The sequence below is a fragment of the Chiloscyllium plagiosum genome, unplaced genomic scaffold (assembly GCF_037043375.1).
Source record: "Chiloscyllium plagiosum isolate Xiang-an unplaced genomic scaffold, Cpla_swu_hap1 HiC_scaffold_24, whole genome shotgun sequence".
Lineage (NCBI taxonomy): Eukaryota > Metazoa > Chordata > Chondrichthyes > Orectolobiformes > Hemiscylliidae > Chiloscyllium > Chiloscyllium plagiosum.
In genome coordinates, this window is record NW_028270162.1 from 55,764,928 (window position 1) to 55,779,626 (window position 14,699).

At 47.8% G+C, this 14,699-nt stretch overlaps 9 non-coding genes across 9 annotated transcripts; all 9 read right to left on the reverse strand.

Annotated features, from left to right (window-relative positions):
• Window positions 1–776: 776 nt before the first annotated feature.
• On the reverse strand, window positions 777–896 carry trnal-caa (transfer RNA leucine (anticodon CAA)). Its single transcript has 2 exons — window positions 859–896; window positions 777–822 (listed from the first exon to the last, which is right to left on the reverse strand). It is a non-coding gene; the product is annotated as a tRNA-Leu (tRNA).
• Window positions 897–1,615: 719 nt separating this feature from the next.
• Window positions 1,616–1,735, reverse strand: trnal-uaa (transfer RNA leucine (anticodon UAA)). Its single transcript has 2 exons — window positions 1,698–1,735; window positions 1,616–1,661 (listed from the first exon to the last, which is right to left on the reverse strand). It is a non-coding gene; the product is annotated as a tRNA-Leu (tRNA).
• A 1,806-nt stretch (window positions 1,736–3,541) lies between these two features.
• trnal-caa (transfer RNA leucine (anticodon CAA)) lies at window positions 3,542–3,661 on the reverse strand. The gene is made up of 2 exons: window positions 3,624–3,661; window positions 3,542–3,587 (listed from the first exon to the last, which is right to left on the reverse strand). It is a non-coding gene; the product is annotated as a tRNA-Leu (tRNA).
• A 715-nt stretch (window positions 3,662–4,376) lies between these two features.
• On the reverse strand, window positions 4,377–4,496 carry trnal-uaa (transfer RNA leucine (anticodon UAA)). Its single transcript has 2 exons — window positions 4,459–4,496; window positions 4,377–4,422 (listed from the first exon to the last, which is right to left on the reverse strand). It is a non-coding gene; the product is annotated as a tRNA-Leu (tRNA).
• A 1,349-nt stretch (window positions 4,497–5,845) lies between these two features.
• On the reverse strand, window positions 5,846–5,965 carry trnal-uaa (transfer RNA leucine (anticodon UAA)). Its single transcript has 2 exons — window positions 5,928–5,965; window positions 5,846–5,891 (listed from the first exon to the last, which is right to left on the reverse strand). It is a non-coding gene; the product is annotated as a tRNA-Leu (tRNA).
• Window positions 5,966–7,314: 1,349 nt separating this feature from the next.
• On the reverse strand, window positions 7,315–7,433 carry trnal-uaa (transfer RNA leucine (anticodon UAA)). Its single transcript has 2 exons — window positions 7,396–7,433; window positions 7,315–7,359 (listed from the first exon to the last, which is right to left on the reverse strand). It is a non-coding gene; the product is annotated as a tRNA-Leu (tRNA).
• Window positions 7,434–11,616: 4,183 nt separating this feature from the next.
• Window positions 11,617–11,736, reverse strand: trnal-caa (transfer RNA leucine (anticodon CAA)). Its single transcript has 2 exons — window positions 11,699–11,736; window positions 11,617–11,662 (listed from the first exon to the last, which is right to left on the reverse strand). It is a non-coding gene; the product is annotated as a tRNA-Leu (tRNA).
• Window positions 11,737–13,552: 1,816 nt separating this feature from the next.
• On the reverse strand, window positions 13,553–13,672 carry trnal-caa (transfer RNA leucine (anticodon CAA)). The gene is made up of 2 exons: window positions 13,635–13,672; window positions 13,553–13,598 (listed from the first exon to the last, which is right to left on the reverse strand). It is a non-coding gene; the product is annotated as a tRNA-Leu (tRNA).
• A 715-nt stretch (window positions 13,673–14,387) lies between these two features.
• Window positions 14,388–14,507, reverse strand: trnal-uaa (transfer RNA leucine (anticodon UAA)). The gene is made up of 2 exons: window positions 14,470–14,507; window positions 14,388–14,433 (listed from the first exon to the last, which is right to left on the reverse strand). It is a non-coding gene; the product is annotated as a tRNA-Leu (tRNA).
• Between the last annotated feature and the right edge of the window lie 192 nt (window positions 14,508–14,699).

Sequence of the window (14,699 nt, forward strand, 5' to 3'; positions counted from 1 at the left end):
CCCAAACACTCACATGCACACACAATCTCTCTCACACACATATACACTCTCTCTCACATGCACACACACTCACACACTCTCTATCTGTCTCTCACACCCACACACAAACACACTCTCTCTCACATACACACACACACGCACTCTCTCTCACAGACACACTCTCTCTCACACACATTCTCTCTCACACACATTCTCTCTCACACACACTGTCATACACAGACACAAAGACACACACTCTCTCTCACACACAGACTCATGCTCTCTCTGTCTCTCTCGCACAGACACATACAAATTCACTCTCTCTCACACACATATACACACCCTATCTCTCTCTCTCACACACACACTCTCTCTCACACTCACACATACACTTTATCTCTCTCACACACGCACTCTCACAAACACACTCTATCTCTCCCATATACACACACTCTCTCACACACAAACTCACACACACACTCTCTCACACACATAATACTCTCTCTCACACACACACACACTCTCCCTCCCTCTCACACACACACTCTCTCTCTCACACAGAAGCACACTCTCTCACACACATAAAAATTCACCCTCTCTCTGTCACAAACACACTCACTCACATAAACGCTCCCTCTCTCACACAATATTGCTGCAAATGCCTCAGCCTTATCTTTTAAACCGAGGGGTTGGATTCTTCCATCTTTGTGAAGGGGGAGTGACTCCTCTCCAAGAAGCTGTGAAATTTGGGGGCATTGTGTGGGTGTGGGAAGGTTTGTTTGAGGAAAAGTGGAGAATGTCAGGAGTGGGATTTGAACCCACGCCCCTAGGAAGGGACCAGAATTCACAAGCCCAGATGCAGAGCAAGGACTAACACTCCTTGAGTCTGGCGCCTTAGACCACTCGGCCATCCTGACAAGCTGCTGCAGATGCCTTTCCAGATGTCTTTCTCACTCTGTACAATTAGTCACCTTGCTCTTGTGCAGGCACAAAATGCAATTCCGCATTTCTGCAGCTCCCTTGCATTCACACTCAGCAACAATCCCTCATAGACACCCACTCTCTCTCACACACACACACTCTCTCTCTCACACACCCTCTCACACACACTGACACACACACTCCCTCTCACACACACACACACACTCTCACACAGACCCTCTCACACACTCTCTCACACACACTCTCTCTCTCACACAAACCCACACTCTCACACACACACTCTCTCACACAAACACACACTCTCTCTTACACACACACTCTCTCTCACACACACGCTCTTTCTCACACACACTAACAAATTCTTCCTCTCTCTCTCACACACAAACACACATACACTCTCTCACACACACACACACTCTCTCACATGCGCACACTCTCTCTCTCACACACAAGCACACTCTCTCACACACATAAAAATTAGCCCTCTCTCTGTCACAAACACACTCACTCACATAAACGCTCCCTCTCTCACACGCTCACACAAAATTGTTGCAAATGCCTCAGCCTTATCTTTGAAACCGAGGGGTTGGATTCTTCCATCTTTGTGAAGGGGGAGTGACTCCTCTCCAAGAAGCTGTGAAATTTGGGGGCAGTGTGTGGGTGTGGGAAGGTTTGTTTGGGGAAAAGGGGAGAATGTCAGGAGTGGGATTTGAACCCACGCCCCTAGAAAGGGACCAGAATTCACAAGCCCAGATGCAGAGCAAGGACTAACATTCCTTAAGTCTGGCGCCTTAGACCACTCGGCCATCCTGACAAGCTGCTGCAGATGCCCTTCCAGATGTCTTTCTCACTCTGTACAATTAGTCACCTTGCTCTTGTGCAGACACAAAATGCAATTCCGCATTTCTGCAGCTCCCTTGCATTCACACTCAGCAACAATCCCTCATACACAGTCTCACTCTCGCACACACACACACACACACACTCACTCTCTCACATGCACATGCACACACACACTCTATCTGTCTCTCACACCCACACACAAACACACTCTCTCCCTCTCACACACACATATTCTCCCTCTTTCTGTCTCTCTCACACACACTCTCTCTCTCACATGCACATACTCTCTCACACACTCACTATCACACACACACTGTCACTCTCTCACACACACTCACTCTCTCACATGACACACTCACGCTCTCTCACTCTCTCTCACACACACATACTCTTTCTGTCTCACACACACACAATCACACTCACACAAAAACACACTCTCTCACGCACACACACAAAAATTCTCTCTTTCTCTCTCTCACACATACACACACACTCTCTCTCTCACACACGCGCTTTCTCTCTCTCTCACACACACACTCTTTCTGTCTCACACACACACTCTCTCACACACAAACCCACACTCTCACACACACACTCTCTCACACAAACACACACTCTCTCTCACACACACACTCTCTCTCACACACACTAACAAATTCTTCCTCTCTCTCTCACACAAACACACACACTCTCTCACATGCACACATACACTCTCTCTCCCTCACACACACTCTTTCTCACACACACGCACTCTCTCTCTCTCTCTCACACACACACACACCCTCTCTCTCACACACATGCACTCTCTCTCACACACATACTCTCTCTCTCTCACAAACACACACTCTCTCTCACACACACATGCTCTCTCTCTCTATCCACACATATACACTCTCTCACAGACACACTCTCTCTCTCACACACAAACACATGTAGACATACACACTCTCTCTCACAAACACACACTCTCTCTCACACACACGCACTCTCTCTCTCACACACACACCCAAACACTCACATGCACACACAATCTCTCTCACACACATATACACTCTCTCTCACATGCACACACACTCACACACTCTCTATCTGTCTCTCACACCCACACACAAACACACTCTCTCTCACATACACACACACATGCACTCTCTCTCACAGACACACTCTCTCTCACACACATTCTCTCTCACACACATTCTCTCTCACACACACTGTCATACACAGACACACAGACACACACTCTCTCTCACACACAGACTCATGCTCTCTCTGTCTCTCTCGCACAGACACATACAAATTCACTCTCTCTCACACACATATACACACCCTATCTCTCTCTCTCACACACACACTCTCTCTCACACTCACACATACACTTTATCTCTCTCACACACACTCTCACAAACACACTCTATCTCTCCCATATACACACACTCTCTCACACACAAACTCACACACACACTCTCTCACACACATAATACTCTCTCTCACACACACACACTCTCCCTCCCTCTCACACACACACTCTCTCTCTCACACACAAGCACACTCTCTCACACACATAAAAATTCACCCTCTCTCTGTCACAAACACACTCACTCACATAAACGCTCCCTCTCTCACACAATATTGCTGCAAATGCCTCAGCCTTATCTTTTAAACCGAGGGGTTGGATTCTTCCATCTTTGTGAAGGGGGAGTGACTCCTCTCCAAGAAGCTGTGAAATTTGGGGGCATTGTGTGGGTGTGGGAAGGTTTGTTTGAGGAAAAGTGGAGAATGTCAGGAGTGGGATTTGAACCCACGCCCCTAGGAAGGTACCAGAATTCACAAGCCCAGATGCAGAGCAAGGACTAACACTCCTTGAGTCTGGCGCCTTAGACCACTCGGCCATCCTGACAAGCTGCTGCAGATGCCCTTCCAGATGTCTTTCTCACTCTGTACAATTAGTCACCTTGCTCTTGTGCAGGCACAAAATGCAATTCCGCATTTCTGCAGCTCCCTTGCATTCACACTCAGCAACAATCCCTCATAGACACCCACTCTCTCTCACACACACTCTCTCTCTCTCACACACCCTCTCACACACACTGACACACACACTCCCTCTCACACACACACACACACTCTCTCACACACCCTCTCACACACTCTCTCACACACACTCTCTCTCTCACACAAACCCACACTCTCACACACACACTCTCTCACACAAACACACACTCTCTCTTACACACACACTCTCTCTCACACACACGCTCTTTCTCACACACACTAACAAATTCTTCCTCTCTCTCTCACACACAAACACACATACACTCTCTCACACACACACACTCTCTCACATGCGCACACTCTCTCTCTCACACACAAGCACACTCTCTCACACACATAAAAATTAGCCCTCTCTCTGTCACAAACACACTCACTCACATAAACGCTCCCTCTCTCACACGCTCACACAAAATTGTTGCAAATGCCTCAGCCTTATCTTTGAAACCGAGGGGTTGGATTCTTCCATCTTTGTGAAGGGGGAGTGACTCCTCTCCAAGAAGCTGTGAAATTTGGGGGCAGTGTGTGGGTGTGGGAAGGTTTGTTTGGGGAAAAGGGGAGAATGTCAGGAGTGGGATTTGAACCCACGCCCCTAGGAAGGGACCAGAATTCACAAGCCCAGATGCAGAGCAAGGACTAACATTCCTTAAGTCTGGCGCCTTAGACCACTCGGCCATCCTGACAAGCTGCTGCAGATGCCCTTCCAGATGTCTTTCTCACTCTGTACAATTAGTCACCTTGCTCTTGTGCAGACACAAAATGCAATTCCGCATTTCTGCAGCTCCCTTGCATTCACACTCAGCAACAATCCCTCATACACAGTCTCACTCTCGCACACACACACACACACACTCACTCTCTCACATGCACATGCACACACACACTCTATCTGTCTCTCACACCCACACACAAACACACTCTCTCCCTCTCACACACACATATTCTCCCTCTTTCTGTCTCTCTCACACACACTCTCTCTCTCACATGCACATACTCTCTCACACACTCACTATCACACACACACTGTCACTCTCTCACACACACTCACTCTCTCACATGACACACTCACGCTCTCTCACTCTCTCTCACACACACATACTCTTTCTGTCTCACACACACACAAACACACTCACACAAAAACACACTCTCTCACGCACACACACAAAAATTCTCTCTTTCTCTCTCTCACACATACACACACACTCTCTCTCTCACACACGCGCTTTCTCTCTCTCTCACACACACACTCTTTCTGTCTCACACACACACACACACACTCTCTCTCACACAAACCCACACTCTCACACACACACTCTCTCACACAAACACACACTCTCTCTCACACACACACTCTCTCTCACACACACTAACAAATTCTTCCTCTCTCTCTCACACAAACACACACACTCTCTCACATGCACACATACACTCTCTCTCCCTCACACACACTCTTTCTCACACACACGCACTCTCTCTCTCTCTCTCACACACACACACACCCTCTCTCTCACACACATGCACTCTCTCTCACACACATACTCTCTCTCTCTCACAAACACACACTCTCTCTCACACACACATGCTCTCTCTCTCTATCCACACATATACACTCTCTCACAGACACACTCTCTCTCTCACACACAAACACATGTAGACATACACACTCTCTCTCACAAACACACACTCTCTCTCACACACACGCACTCTCTCTCTCACACAAACCCACACTCTCACACACACACTCTCTCACACAAACACACACTCTCTCTCACATACACACTCTCTCTCTCACACACAAGCACACTCTCTCACACACATAAAAATTCACCCTCTCTCTGTCACAAACACACTCACTCACATAAACGCTCCCTCTCTCACACAATATTGCTGCAAATGCCTCAGCCTTATCTTTTAAACCGAGGGGTTGGATTCTTCCATCTTTGTGAAGGGGGAGTGACTCCTCTCCAAGAAGCTGTGAAATTTGGGGGCAGTGTGTGGGTGTGGGAAGGTTTGTTTGGGGAAAAGGGGAGAATGTCAGGAGTGGGATTTGAACCCACGCCCCTAGGAAGGGACCAGAATTCACAAGCCCAGATGCAGAGCAAGGACTAACATTCCTTAAGTCTGGCGCCTTAGACCACTCGGCCATCCTGACAAGCTGCTGCAGATGCCCTTCCAGATGTCTTTCTCACTCTGTACAATTAGTCACCTTGCTCTTGTGCAGACACAAAATGCAATTCCGCATTTCTGCAGCTCCCTTGCATTCACACTCAGCAACAATCCCTCATACACAGTCTCACTCTCGCACACACACACACACACACTCACTCTCTCACATGCACATGCACACACACACTCTATCTGTCTCTCACACCCACACACAAACACACTCTCTCCCTCTCACACACACATATTCTCCCTCTTTCTGTCTCTCTCACACACACTCTCTCTCTCACATGCACATACTCTCTCACACACTCACTATCACACACACACTGTCACTCTCTCACACACACTCACTCTCTCACATGACACACTCACGCTCTCTCACTCTCTCTCACACACACATACTCTTTCTGTCTCACACACACACAAACACACTCACACAAAAACACACTCTCTCACGCACACACACAAAAATTCTCTCTTTCTCTCTCTCACACATACACACACACTCTCTCTCTCACACACGCGCTTTCTCTCTCTCTCACACACACACTCTTTCTGTCTCACACACACACACACACACTCTCTCTCACACAAACCCACACTCTCACACACACACTCTCTCACACAAACACACACTCTCTCTCACACACACACTCTCTCTCACACACACTAACAAATTCTTCCTCTCTCTCTCACACAAACACACACACTCTCTCACATGCACACATACACTCTCTCTCCCTCACACACACTCTTTCTCACACACACGCACTCTCTCTCTCTCTCTCACACACACACACACCCTCTCTCTCACACACATGCACTCTCTCTCACACACATACTCTCTCTCTCTCACAAACACACACTCTCTCTCACACACACATGCTCTCTCTCTCTATCCACACATATACACTCTCTCACAGACACACTCTCTCTCTCACACACAAACACATTTAGACATACACACTCTCTCTCACAAACACACACTCTCTCTCACACACACGCACTCTCTCTCTCACACAAACCCACACTCTCACACACACACTCTCACACACAAACACACACTCTCTCTCACACACACACTCTCTCTCTCACACACAAGCACACTCTCTCACACACATAAAAATTCACCCTCTCTCTGTCACAAACACACTCACTCACATAAACGCTCCCTCTCTCACACAATATTGCTGCAAATGCCTCAGCCTTATCTTTTAAACCGAGGGGTTGGATTCTTCCATCTTTGTGAAGGGGGAGTGACTCCTCTCCAAGAAGCTGTGAAATTTGGGGGCAGTGTGTGGGTGTGGGAAGGTTTGTTTGGGGAAAAGGGGAGAATGTCAGGAGTGGGATTTGAACCCACGCCCTTGAAAGGGACCAGAATTCACAAGCCCAGATGCAGAGCAAGGACTAACATTCCTTAAGTCTGGCGCCTTAGACCACTCGGCCATCCTGACAAGCTGCTGCAGATGCCCTTCCAGATGTCTTTCTCACTCTGTACAATTAGTCACCTTGCTCTTGTGCAGACACAAAATGCAATTCCGCATTTCTGCAGCTCCCTTGCATTCACACTCAGCAACAATCCCTCATACACAGTCTCACTCTCGCACACACACACACACACACACTCACTCTCTCACATGCACATGCACACACACACTCTATCTGTCTCTCACACCCACACACAAACACACTCTCTCCCTCTCACACACACATATTCTCCCTCTTTCTGTCTCTCTCACACACACTCTCTCTCTCACATGCACATACTCTCTCACACACTCACTATCACACACACTGTCACTCTCTCACACACACTCACTCTCTCACATGACACACTCACGCTCTCTCACTCTCTCTCACACACACATACTCTTTCTGTCTCACACACACACAAACACACACAAAAACACACTCTCTCACGCACACACACAAAAATTCTCTCTTTCTCTCTCTCACACATACACACACACTCTCTCTCTCACACACGCGCTTTCTCTCTCTCTCACACACACACTCTTTCTGTCTCACACACACACACACACACTCTCTCTCACACAAACCCACACTCTCACACACACACTCTCTCACACAAACACACACTCTCTCTCACACACACACTCTCTCTCACACACACTAACAAATTCTTCCTCTCTCTCTCACACAAACACACACACTCTCTCACATGCACACATACACTCTCTCTCCCTCACACACACTCTTTCTCACACACACGCACTCTCTCTCTCTCTCTCACACACACACACACCCTCTCTCTCACACACATGCACTCTCTCTCACACACATACTCTCTCTCTCTCACAAACACACACTCTCTCTCACACACACATGCTCTCTCTCTCTATCCACACATATACACTCTCTCACAGACACACTCTCTCTCTCACACACAAACACATGTAGACATACACACTCTCTCTCACAAACACACACTCTCTCTCACACACACGCACTCTCTCTCTCACACAAACCCACACTCTCACACACACACTCTCTCACACAAACACACACTCTCTCTCACACACACACTCTCTCTCACACACACTAACAAATTCTTCCTCTCTCTCTCACACAAACACACACACTCTCTCACATGCACACATACACTCTCTCTCCCTCACACACACTCTTTCTCACACACACGCACTCTCTCTCTCTCTCTCACACACACACACACCCTCTCTCTCACACACATGCACTCTCTCTCACACACATACTCTCTCTCTCTCACAAACACACACTCTCTCTCACACACACATGCTCTCTCTCTCTATCCACACATATACACTCTCTCACAGACACACTCTCTCTCTCACACACAAACACATGTGGACATACACACTCTCTCTCACAAACACACACTCTCTCTCACACACACGCACTCTCTCTCTCACACACACACCCAAACACTCACATGCACACACAATCTCTCTCACACACATATACACTCTCTCTCACATGCACACACACTCACACACTCTCTATCTGTCTCTCACACCCACACACAAACACACTCTCTCTCACATACACACACACACGCACTCTCTCTCACAGACACACTCTCTCTCACACACATTCTCTCTCACACACATTCTCTCTCACACACACTGTCATACACAGACACACAGACACACACTCTCTCTCACACACAGACTCATGCTCTCTCTGTCTCTCTCGCACAGACACATACAAATTCACTCTCTCTCACACACATATACACACCCTATCTCTCTCTCTCACACACACACTCTCTCTCACACTCACACATACACTTTATCTCTCTCACACACACACACACACACACTCTCACAAACACACTCTATCTCTCCCATATACACACACTCTCTCACACACAAACTCACACACACACTCTCTCACACACATAATACTCTCTCTCACACACACACACTCTCCCTCCCTCTCTCACACACACTCTCTCTCTCACACACAAGCACACTCTCTCACACACATAAAAATTCACCCTCTCTCTGTCACAAACACACTCACTCACATAAACGCTCCCTCTCTCACACAATATTGCTGCAAATGCCTCAGCCTTATCTTTTAAACCGAGGGGTTGGATTCTTCCATCTTTGTGAAGGGGGAGTGACTCCTCTCCAAGAAGCTGTGAAATTTGGGGGCATTGTGTGGGTGTGGGAAGGTTTGTTTGAGGAAAAGTGGAGAATGTCAGGAGTGGGATTTGAACACACGCCCCTAGGAAGGGACCAGAATTCACAAGCCCAGATGCAGAGGAAGGACTAACACTCCTTGAGTCTGGCGCCTTAGACCACTCGGCCATCCTGACAAGCTGCTGCAGATGCCCTTCCAGATGTCTTTCTCACTCTGTACAATTAGTCACCTTGCTCTTGTGCAGACACAAAATGCAATTCCGCATTTCTGCAGCTCCCTTGCATTCACACTCAGCAACAATCCCTCATACACAGTCTCACTATCGCACACACACACACACACACACACACACTCACTCTCTCACATGCACATGCACACACACACTCTCTATCTGTCTCTCACACCCACACACAAACACACTCTCTCCCTCTCACACACACATATTCTCCCTCTTTCTGTCTCTCTCACACACACTCTCTCTCTCACATGCACATACTCTCTCACACACTCACTATCACACACACACTGTCACTCTCTCACACACACTCACTCTCTCACATGACACACTCACGCTCTCTCACTCTCTCTCACACACACACATACTCTTTCTGTCTCACACACACACAAACACACTCACACAAAAACACACTCTCTCACGCACACACACAAAAATTCTCTCTTTCTCTCTCTCACACATACACACACACTCTCTCTCTCACACACGCGCTTTCTCTCTCTCTCACACACACACTCTTTCTGTCTCACACACACACACACACTCTCTCTCACACAAACCCACACTCTCACACACACTCTCTCACACAAACACACACTCTCTCTCACACATACACTCTCTCTCACACACACTAACAAATTCTTCCTCTCTCTCTCACACAAACACACACACTCTCTCACATGCACACATACACTCCCTCTCCCTCACACACACTCTTTCTCACACACACGCACTCTCTCTCTCTCTCTCACACACACACACCCTCTCTCTCACACACATGCACTCTCTCTCACACACATACTCTCTCTCTCTCACAAACACACACTCTCTCTCACACACACATGCTCTCTCTCTCTATCCACACATATACACTCTCTCACAGACACACTCTCTCTCTCACACACAAACACATGTAGACATACACACTCTCTCTCACAAACACACACTCTCTCTCACACACACGCACTCTCTCTCTCACACACACACCCAAACACTCACATGCACACACAATCTCTCTCACACACATATACACTCTCTCTCACATGCACACACACTCACACACTCTCTATCTGTCTCTCACACCCACACACAAACACACTCTCTCTCACATACACACACACACACACTCTCTCTCACAGACACACTCTCTCTCACACACATTCTGTCTCACACACATTCTCTCTCACACACACTGTCATACACAGACACAGACACACACTCTCTCTCACACACAGACTCATGCTCTCTCTGTCTCTCTCGCACAGACACATACAAATTCACTCTCTCTCACACACATATACACACCCTATCTCTCTCTCTCACACACACACTCTCTCTCACACTCACACATACACTTTATTTCTCTCACACACGCACACACACACTCTCACAAACACACTCTATCTCTCCCATATACACACACTCTCTCACACACACACTCTCTCACACAGATAATACTCTCTCTCACACACACACACTCTCCCTCCCTCTCACACACACACTCTCTCTCTCACACAGAAGCACACTCTCTCACACACATAAAAATTCACCCTCTCTCTGTCACAAACACACTCACTCACATAAACGCTCCTTCTCTCACACAATATTGCTGCAAATGCCTCAGCCTTATCTTTTAAACCGAGGGGTTGGATTCTTCCATCTTTGTGAAGGGGGAGTGACTCCTCTCCAAGAAGCTGTGGAATTTTGGGGCATTGTGTGGGTGTGGGAAGGTTTGTTTGGGGAAAAGTGGAGAATGTCAGGAGTGGGATTTGAACCCACGCCCCTAGGAAGGGACCAGAATTCACAAGCCCAGATGCAGAGCAAGGACTAACACTCCTTGAGTCTGGCGCCTTAGACCACTCGGCCATCCTGACAAGCTGCTGCAGATGCCCTTCCAGATGTCTTTCTCACTCTGTACAATTAGTCACCTTGCTCTTGTGCAGACACAAAATGCAATTCCGCATTTCTGCAGCTCCCTTGCATTCACACTCAGCAACAATCCCTCATACACAGTCTCACTCTCGCACACACACACACACACACACTCACTCTCTCACATGCACATGCACACACACACTCTATCTGTCTCTCACACCCACACACAAACACACTCTCTCCCTCTCACACACACATATTCTCCCTCTTTCTGTCTCTCTCACACACACTCTCTCTCTCACATGCACATACTCTCTCACACACTCACTATCACACACACACTGTCACTCTCTCACACACACTCACTCTCTCACATGACACACTCACGCTCTCTCACTCTCTCTCACACACACATACTCTTTCTGTCTCACACACACACAAACACACTCACACAAAAACACACTCTCTCACGCACACACACAAAAATTCTCTCTTTCTCTCTCTCACACATACACACACACTCTCTCTCTCACACACGCGCTTTCTCTCTCTCTCACACACACACTCTTTCTGTCTCACACACACACTCTCTCACACACAAACCCACACTCTCACACACACACTCTCTCACACAAACACACACTCTCTCTCACACACACACTCTCTCTCACACACACTAACAAATTCTTCCTCTCTCTCTCACACAAACACACACACTCTCTCACATGCACACATACACTCTCTCTCCCTCACACACACTCTTTCTCACACACACGCACTCTCTCTCTCTCTCTCACACACACACACACCCTCTCTCTCACACACATGCACTCTCTCTCACACACATACTCTCTCTCTCTCACAAACACACACTCTCTCTCACACACACATGCTCTCTCTCTCTATCCACACATATACACTCTCTCACAGACACACTCTCTCTCTCACACACAAACACATGTAGACATACACACTCTCTCTCACAAACACACACTCTCTCTCACACACACGCACTCTCTCTCTCACACACACACCCAAACACTCACATGCACACACAATCTCTCTCACACACATATACACTCTCTCTCACATGCACACACACTCACACACTCTCTATCTGTCTCTCACACCCACACACAAACACACTCTCTCTCACATACACACACACATGCACTCTCTCTCACAGACACACTCTCTCTCACACACATTCTCTCTCACACACATTCTCTCTCACACACACTGTCATACACAGACACACAGACACACACTCTCTCTCACACACAGACTCATGCTCTCTCTGTCTCTCTCGCACAGACACATACAAATTCACTCTCTCTCACACACATATACACACCCTATCTCTCTCTCTCACACACACACTCTCTCTCACACTCACACATACACTTTATCTCTCTCACACACACACACACACACTCTCACAAACACACTCTATCTCTCCCATATACACACACTCTCTCACACACAAACTCACACACACACTCTCTCACACACATAATACTCTCTCTCACACACACACACTCTCCCTCCCTCTCACACACACACTCTCTCTCTCACACACAAGCACACTCTCTCACACACATAAAAATTCACCCTCTCTCTGTCACAAACACACTCACTCACATAAACGCTCCCTCTCTCACACAATATTGCTGCAAATGCCTCAGCCTTATCTTTTAAACCGAGGGGTTGGATTCTTCCATCTTTGTGAAGGGGGAGTGACTCCTCTCCAAGAAGCTGTGAAATTTGGGGGCATTGTGTGGGTGTGGGAAGGTTTGTTTGAGGAAAAGTGGAGAATGTCAGGAGTGGGATTTGAACCCACGCCCCTAGGAAGGTACCAGAATTCACAAGCCCAGATGCAGAGCAAGGACTAACACTCCTTGAGTCTGGCGCCTTAGACCACTCGGCCATCCTGACAAGCTGCTGCAGATGCCCTTCCAGATGTCTTTCTCACTCTGTACAATTAGTCACCTTGCTCTTGTGCAGGCACAAAATGCAATTCCGCATTTCTGCAGCTCCCTTGCATTCACACTCAGCAACAATCCCTCATAGACACCCACTCTCTCTCACACACACTCTCTCTCTCTCACACACCCTCTCACACACACTGACACACACACTCCCTCTCACACACACACACACACTCTCTCACACACCCTCTCACACACTCTCTCACACACACTCTCTCTCTCACACAAACCCACACTCTCACACACACACTCTCTCACACAAACACACACTCTCTCTTACACACACACTCTCTCTCACACACACGCTCTTTCTCACACACACTAACAAATTCTTCCTCTCTCTCTCACACACAAACACACATACACTCTCTCACACACACACACTCTCTCACATGCGCACACTCTCTCTCTCACACACAAGCACACTCTCTCACACACATAAAAATTAGCCCTCTCTCTGTCACAAACACACTCACTCACATAAACGCTCCCTCTCTCACACGCTCACACAAAATTGTTGCAAATGCCTCAGCCTTATCTTTGAAACCGAGGGGTTGGATTCTTCCATCTTTGTGAAGGGGGAGTGACTCCTCTCCAAGAAGCTGTGAAATTTGGGGGCAGTGTGTGGGTGTGGGAAGGTTTGTTTGGGGAAAAGGGGAGAATGTCAGGAGTGGGATTTGAACCCACGCCCCTAGGAAGGGACCAGAATTCACAAGCCCAGATGCAGAGCAAGGACTAACATTCCTTAAGTCTGGCGCCTTAGACCACTCGGCCATCCTGACAAGCTGCTGCAGATGCCCTTCCAGATGTCTTTCTCACTCTGTACAATTAGTCACCTTGCTCTTGTGCAGACACAAAATGCAATTCCGCATTTCTGCAGCTCCCTTGCATTCACACTCAGCAACAATCCCTCATACACAGTCTCACTCTCGCACACACACACACACACACTCACTCTCTCACATGCACATGCA